The sequence below is a fragment of the Melanerpes formicivorus genome, unplaced genomic scaffold, assembly GCF_026170545.1.
Source record: "Melanerpes formicivorus ecotype bairdi unplaced genomic scaffold, bMelFor1.0.p_v2 SCAF_3, whole genome shotgun sequence".
Classification (NCBI taxonomy): domain Eukaryota; kingdom Metazoa; phylum Chordata; class Aves; order Piciformes; family Picidae; genus Melanerpes; species Melanerpes formicivorus.
In genome coordinates, this window is record NW_027142355.1 from 40691628 (window position 1) to 40700413 (window position 8786).

An 8786-nucleotide genomic window follows, 5' to 3' on the forward strand; every position below is an offset into this window, starting at 1 on the left:
CTTATTACAAAGGATGTGTGTAAGTTTTATCCAGGGCCAGGAAAGGGGCTCTCCATAGCTCAGTTTTGTAATGGCATTCTACTGAGGTAGCTATTAGCAGGTCTCCTCTCTTTAAAAATCAGGCCCTGGTAATATCAAATATCAGTAACAAGTTCCAATGGCCATTGGAGCTGCTTTGCTTGTCAGATCTGTTCTCCTCAGGAGCGGGCTTTGGGAGCCCTCTCATGAGCCACAGGTTAGTAGGTGAGGAACCTGCTAATAGCCTCTATTGGGTTAAACCGAGAAGCTGAGCCTCTGGCAATGTGAGAGCTTGTTCTTTAACTTCCAGTTTTCCCTTTGAGTCCTGGGATGCGGCAACTTGCCTGATAACCACGGCTACTACTCCTAGTTGTGCCTCAGAACCTGCAGCCAGCTCTTGTAACATTAGGGTTTTCATTTCTACGTTAAAAAACCAAGCATGAATGCAAAGTTAGAGTCCAATCTTGAACATAGGTGACCCTGCATCTGAATGATTGTGGAGCTCCTCTTTAAGCTAGCAAAATATCTTCTGTGTAGTAAGGACCCAGCATGCATCTACCTTTGGCTTTGTTCGCACTCCTGGTATAATTAGATGACTCTGCTCTGATCGCTCATCCAGGTGATCAGATCAGAGGTGGTAGTTGATAAACCATGAGACATCAGTGGAATTAAGTTGAACTGCTGGAGACAAAGGAACTCTGAACCCCCTCCCTGGCTGCCAGATCAGAGAAGGATTGAACAGCTTGAGCAGAAATGGCTCTATTGAAAGAGAGGCAGTGCAGTTACATTGATGCTTAGAGTAGAAAGCTGGAGTTGTCTATTCTTAAACATCTGTTGAGCCTTAATTACTCCCCTTTTCTCACCCCAAGGCATTCCATTTGCCAGAGAAAAAAGCAAGTTAGACAAAGCATTTTTGTATGTGAAACCTCCTCCTGTAACACTTCTGTCATTTCGGGACATTATCTAAAACAGGCTGATTATGATTGCTTCTTGGAGCCCACAGAGGTGAATGATTAAGCCACCTCTACTTGCTTCTTGCTACTGGCATGTGAGACACTTGGGCTACATTTATCAGCTATTTCTGTGTTTTCCTCAGAAGTCCCTTTAGTGAGTCAAGATACTCACATCTTCAGGCACAGGCTTACGTTGTGTGTTAGCATGGCATGAGTCAGAGATGACTGCTGAGGAACTCTAGAGCTAAAGTCAATATATATATATACATATATATTTATATATACACACATATATATATACATATAAAAATATGTATATATATATACACACACACACATATTTTTGTATATATACATATATATATACACACACATATTTTTTCCCCTCTGGTGCTTATAAAGGAATAAAAATAGAGCTATGCAGAGGTCAAAGGAGTAGCTACATCATGATTAGCCATGCATACATTAGCTTTAAACCAGCAATCTCAGTTGTGAGAAATGATAAAGAATGCAGGAATGGACCTCAGAAGAAAAGGCAAAAAGCTCAGCTGGACCTTATGTGAGCACCTGCACTTGTGATGGAGACCATGAACATGTCCTGCATGAACATGCCTGAAAGTTACCTAACTGATAGCTGTTGAAGTAATGTAGAATATACCATGCATACCAGCACCAGAACAAGAGGACACAGTCTCAGGCTGCGCCAGGGGAAGTTCAGGCTGGAGGTCAGGAGGAAGTTTTACACAGAGAGAGTGATTGCCCATTGGAATGGGCTGCCCAGGGAGGTGGTGGAGTCGCCGTCACTGGAGGTGTTCAGGAGGAGACTTGATGGGGTGCTTGGTGCCATGGGTTAGTTGTTCAGGTGGTGTTGGGTGATAGGTTGGATGCGATGATCTTGAAGGTCTCTTCCAACCTGGTCTATTCTATTCTATTCTATTCTATTCTATTCTATTCTATTCTATTCTATTCTATTCTATTCTATTCTATTCTATTCTATTTGTGCTAAAGAAACATAAATTTAAATGTTGTGATTACACTACAAATTCTTAAATCAAAAGTTCCAGGATGGTGCTGAAAAGATGAAAATCCCCACTCAAGCCTCTCCCTTGCACAGGTAGGTCATGCTAACAGTAGAGATAAAGCTGTTTCCCACCAAAGTCCAGCTCACAACAGGCAGGAATTTTGACATTAAAAAAAATATTACTTTGAATTTTATTTGGGAGTAAACTTGCAGTCTGAGCTCTTGGCACACTTGGGACTCTTCACCTTTCGTCTGAAACTCCTTGCAGGAGCATGGGACAGATGATGTTCACATCCATTTGCTGTGAGGCACTGAAATTAGAGTAACTTCCACTTAGAGTTTTTGTAACACGGTTTCAGTTATGAGTGGTGTAAGAGCACCCTTAAAATATGAGAATTAGAATAGAATAGAATAGAATAGAATAGAATAGAATAGAATAGAATAGAATAGAATAGAATAGAATAGAATAGAATAGACCAGACCAGGTTGGAAGAGACCTTCAAGATCATCACGTCCAACCTATCACCCAACACCACCTAATCAACTAACCCATGGCACCAAGCACCCTGTCAAGTCTCCTCCTGAACACCTCCAGTGACGGCGACTCCACCACCTCCCCGGGCAGTCCATTCCAATGGGCAATCACTCTCTCTGTGTAAAACTTCCTCCTGACCTCCAGCCTGAACTTCCCCTGGCACAGCCTGAGACTGTGTCCTCTTGTTCTGGTGCTGGCTGCCTGGGAGAAGAGACCAACCTCTGCCTGTTTACAACACCCTCCAGGTAGTTGTAGAGAGCAATAAGGTCACCCCTGGAGCTTATGTTTCTCTGCTTCCCAATTATGATGGTATGGGAAGATGTGAACTTAAGCTAGAAAATGGAATCTGGGAATCTTTCATTATTGCCTGACTCCAGTAGCTGGAGCAAATAAAAAAGACTTTCATTGTCTTCCTGGTTGTAGCCAGACGGGGGATGGTCTCTTCTCCCAGGCAATCACCACCAGAACAAGAGGACACAGTCTCAAGTTGTGCCTGGGGAAGTTTAGGCTGGAGGTGAGGAGAAAGTTCTTCCCAGAGAGAATTGTTAGCCATTGGAATGTGCTGCCCAGGGAGGTGGTGGAGTCACTGTCCCTGGAGGTGTTCAAGAGGGGATTGGACGTGGCACTTGGAGCCATGGTTTACTAGTTATGAGGTGTTGGGTTACAGGTTGGACTTGATGATCTTTGAGATCTTCTATGATTCTATCATTCTATGATTGGAGTAAGCTTTTGGGGGTGGTGAGAAGGCTTTGCCTTCTCTTTTTAAGTTTTTCAACCCAGAAAACACCTTTTGCCTTCCAAGTCTGCCACAGCCATTTAGCAGATTAAGGGTTGTGGTATCCTGTCAGACAAGCATTGCTCTGGCTGGGTGGCATTTGGGGATACTAGTGACCAACCCAGCTTCAGCTCCATGTTGGAGTGAGGTAAGTGTGGAAATGTTGTGGTAGGAAAGACATAAGAACTGAGTGGACAGATGAGCCCAAATGGGGCTGCCCTAGAGAAAAAAGAACAAGATTGTGTTGAATATGTTATCTTGTTAATTTATTTGTTAATGATATGAAATCCCCCTGGAAAGAGGGTGATTTTATAAACTCTATCTAGTGACTACTTGAGAAAGCCCTGGAAAATGCAGCACATCACAAACCATATCACAGCATTGATTTTTTTTTAAGTTCTCAATTGATTTCTAGTTTAAAATCAATGCTGTGAGATGAACTAAAGGCAGGAAAGAGGCTGACCATCTAAGAACATATTCTTCCAAGTATCTTTAAAAGATCAGCTTCGTGTTCCACAGCAAAGTCGAAATCACTTTGATAAAGCAACAGTACCAAGCTTCCTTTTCAAAGGAAAGGTTTTGTTCCTATTGGCATCTTCATTATGAGTACATGCTAACTTCAAAGAACAACTTCAGCTGGGAGAAATTAAAACAGCTTTGTTTCCAAAATAAGATATGAAGCATTTGCACTTAATCACAGTTACAAAATATTCTCATTGCTTTTAATAGTAATTCAGCTGCTGCAGGAGTCTCTGCCCCAGCCAGCAGCTCTGCTTCCAACCTGACCATATCCATTAACTGGCCCTGTCTTCTGTTGGGCTGAAGCAGATGATCACACACCAGGCCTCACACTCTCATCCAGTAAATGTGAAGGATCAGAATCTCAGACATCAGCTCCACCACTTCTCCTCTATTGCAGAATAGTTTTGGGGGTTTGTTGTTTATTTGGGTTTGTGGGTTTGGTTTTGGTTGTTGTTTATTTGGGTTTGTGGGTTTGGTTTTGGTTGTTTTGTTCTGTTTTGTTTTCTACTGTATTTGCTACACTTCCATCACACAGCAACATTCTTGTAGGCACCACAGTCTAGAACTTGAGGGTGCTTTCTTCTTTCATAGATGACAGAGCTGCTGTCTCAGCATTTTCTCTTGGTGGCTTGGTGTTGTACACTAATATTTTAATATAAATCAGTATTAATTGTTCCCTTTATTGAAGTTCCCTGACCAGAGGTTTATTGATGTAGCATGTAAACTTTCCAATGTGACCTCATACTGGTGTTCTTTCACACCCAAATCTGGGATGTTTTCCTTCAGTTAAGTTGAGATTTGAATTATATTAATGGAGTGTCTTGGTCCAGAGAGAGAAAGACACTCTGTTCTTTTGAATATTCCCATGTTATGGAATTAGAGGCACAAACGAGGCCAAAATATCAACAGCAAGGCTATTTATTAGCAGAATAACAAAAGAAGGAAGAAAGAGAGAGGGAACAAATAGAAACAGGGAGAAGAGGGAGAAAGCAGGAAAGGGATTATAGAGAAGAGGGAGAGAGAAGAGGAAAAGAATTATATTACCACATCCCTCACCCCCCAAGACAGTTTGGGTCTGTGGACGAAGAGTGCTGCAGCTTTGGATGTAGAGATGTTGGGTCTGTAGAGGAAGGGTGCTGCAGGTTTGGCTGTAGAAGAAGGGTGCTGCAGTTTTGGCTGTAGAGGAGGGGTCATTGCAGTCCTCTGAGCAGCTTCTTCATCTCCATGATGCAGAACTTAGGACATGGAGAGAGGGTTCCTCTTGGTCTGCTTCTTCCAGGCTCCATGGGGATGTCTCTGTCATTTTTCTCTCCTGGTATTCTCTTAGTTTTTCTTCAGGGCTTTTCCTCCTCTCCTGTTTTCCTGTGTTAGTGTTTCTGCCTTCCTTGGCAGCTGCTGTTGCCCAGCCACCCCCCTCATTCACAGTATCACAGTATCACAGTATCACTTAGGTTGGAAAGGACCTCGAGGATCATCGAGTCCAACCTGACACCGCAGACCCCATGACTAGACCATGGCACCAAGTGCCACGTCCAATCTCCCCTTGAACGCCTCCAGGGTCGATGACTCCACCACCTCCCTGGGCAACCCGTTCCAATGACGAACGACTCGCTCGGTGAAGAACTTCCTCCTCACCTCGAGTCTGAACCTCCCCTGGCGCAGCTTGAGACTGTGTCCCCTTGTTCTGGTGCTGGTTGCCTGGGAGAAGAGGCCAACTCCCTCCTGGCTACAACCACCCTTCAGGTAGTTGTAGAGGGCAATAAGGTCACCCCTGAGCCTCCTCTTCTCCAGGCATGGAGCCTCCATGGCTCCATTGCCTGGTAAACTAGGATGAGTCTCTGGGCCTGTGGTGGGAGTCCCTGGGCATCCACACACCTGACCTTGGGCACGTGCCCCCTCCCTCACTTGGGCCCCTGTGGTGGGTTGAAACTAACCCCAACTAATTTTGAAGAAAATACCCCCAAAATCATTTTGCCAGACCAGCTCAGCTGGAAAGCAACTGAAGCTCTGTTTACAAGCAGACTAAAATCTAGAAATACAAAATGCAACAAATGTGTACAAAATATGCAACAGTTACATACATTTGCAATCTATGAACAACACAAGAACCCACCCCCCACCACCACCCCCAGACAAAAACAGGGTGTTTCCAACAGCTTCCCCCTCTCGACTTCCTTCTCCCCCACCCCTCTGTACAAGGGAAAAGAGAGAGAGAACGTCAGGGAAAAGAGAGAGAGGACATCAGAGAGGAGCGTGTTAGTCAGCAGCAGCCAAGCAAAAGCTGCCAGCTAGTATCTGCTGGAGTGAAGAAGCCAAAAAGAGTTAGTTTATACCTCCAACTTTATGTTAGTTATCAGACCAAAGGGATGATTGAGACCTTATCAGTATTTTTCTTTTGCATCCAATGGTAATTTATTTACATTCTACCACTGCTCTTCTGGAAACTGCTGCTGGGCCCCCCATGGCACCCTGGCTGCTCCTGCAAAGGCAGGCTGGGAGAGCTGGGGTTCTTCATCCTGGAGAAGAGAAGGCTTTGGGGAGACCTTATGGTGGTCTTCCTGTATTTGAAGAAGACCTACAGGAAAGCTGTGGAGGGACAGCTTACAAAGGCATGTAGCAATGGGACAAGGGGCAGTAGTTTTAAACTACTCTGCTTTGGTTAGGCCACACCTTGAGTCCTGTGTCCAGTTCTGGGGCCCTCAGTTTAAGAAGGACATCAAGACACTTAAACATGTCCAGAGAAGGGCAACAAGGCTGGGGAGAGGCCTTGAACACAAGCCCTATGAGGAGAGGCTGAGGGAGCTGGGGTTGTTTAGCCTGGAGAAGAGGAGGCTCAGGGGTGACCTCATTGCTCTCTACAACTACCTGAAGGGTGGTTGTAGCCAGGAAGGGGTTGGCCTCTTCTCCCAGGCAACCAGCACCAGAACAAGGGGACACAGTCTCAAGCTGTGCCAGTGGAGGTTTAGACTCGAGGTGAGGAGGAAGTTCTTCACCGAGCGAGTCATTCGGCATTGGAATGTGCTGCCCAGGGAGGTGGTTGAGTCATCGACCCTGGAGGCGTTCAAGAGGGGATTGGACGTGGCACTTGGTGCCATGGTCTAGTCATGAGGTCTGTGTTGATATGTTGGACTCGATGATCCTCGAGGTCCTTTCCAACCTAAGTGATACTGTGATACTGTGAAGGGTAGACTTAGACTGGACATTAGGAAAAAGTTCTTTACTATGAGGGTTGTGAAACACTGGAACTGAGTGCCCAGAGCGGTGGTAGAAGCCCCAAAGCTGGAGATATACAAGGCCAAACTTGACGGGATCCTGAGCAACCTGATCTTGTTAGAGATGTCCCTGCTTACTGCAGAGGGGATGGACAAGATGATCTCCAAGGATCCCTTTCAACACACTGCATTCTATGATTCTGAGATTCCATGATTCCATGTGCATCTGAAATCCCTGGGAGACAGAAGTCAGGAAAATAGAATAGAATAAACCAGGTTGGAAGAGACCTTCAAGATCATCAAGTCCAACCCATCAACCAATCCAACCTACCTAAACAACTAACCCATGGCACCAAGCACCCCATCAAGTCTTCCCCTGAAGACAGGCTGATCATTTGCTGTTCCCTTAAGGAATTCAAATTCATGGCCTCATTTTACTGTGGGGATACAGTGCATAAGTATGCTTGGTTAGTCAGCCTGTAGACCCTGGAGCTCTTAGTACATTCAAGCCTCCATTTCTTTTTCTGTAAAATGTTGAAATCAGAGGGAGAAAGGTTGTTTCAATCTGGATATTTTTATCATGAAGTGCCCTTGGCTGGCACTGCTCAGCTCTGATTACAGAGAACTTTGTTTGGGTGGGTATAACATGCTAAATATTGTCTTTGGCTTGCTTTAAGTTTGTTTTCTGTTGGTTTTGCAGTGTGTAATGGAGCTTCTATGCTTAGGGTTTCCATGTGAGACTTGGAAGGAAGATAGGTTAAGATTGTTGATGTTTATGTAAATCTAGAGAGGTGAATAAACATTGCTGTGCTTCCTGTTGACTACTAAGCAATCCAAGAGTGGCTGATAATTTACTTAACTCAATGACCTCTCCCTTTTTGCTGCAGTTTGAAACATTTGGAGAGTCAGGCTCCTGCTCTGTTGTTATCCCTATGGTATCCTCTGGTGCGTTCAGCAGAAAATTTTGCACCATGTACAAATCTCCCATTCTCCATGTTCACAAATGCCTGGCTAATTGCTTATTATCATACTGAAAAGCTGCACACTGCAGAGCAGATGCCAGCAATTCCAACGGCTGGATGAAGCTTGGGTACCTACTTCAGGCTGCTCAGTGCAGTGGCTACGAGAACAAGAGGCACTGAGGAACACTGAGAAGTACAAGCCAGAGACAGCCTTCTTCAAAATCAGGGTAGTCAGCAGTAGATGTTAAATATGCTGTTGGAAACCAAAGATTTCCCTCCTTTACTCCCCTGGCAGTAAAGGGCATACATCATATGAAATAGATATAAGAAGTCTCCCACATGCCAATTATCTCCTAGCAAATGCTGGGATAACCATTCAGGCTTTTGTTTGTTTGTTTATTCTCTATCTTTATCATTTCTGCCATTCAAATCATACTGTCTTTACCTAGACACAGTGAACATGCATCTGATAAATGCTATTCTGAGCAGCTTTGAAAAGCTCTTTGCAAGATCCTAGGACCTTTACTACCCTGAGTCTCTTTTACTAATTATACATTTGTCTAAAGAGGTCTCAGGAGCTATTTACCAAACACTACTTTCCCTCTGCACACAAGGAGCTCCTTTCTGCCCCCACACTCTGTTTCAGTTTTGGCAGAACCCCCTCCTGCTCCAAACCTGCCCTGTGAAGTGCCCTGGATCAGGGAACTAACCCAAATTGAAAATAACATTCTAAAAACCTGAGTTCTTCTTTAGTAGAAGTGGCTCCTTGGTTGGTGCCAGAGCCTCTA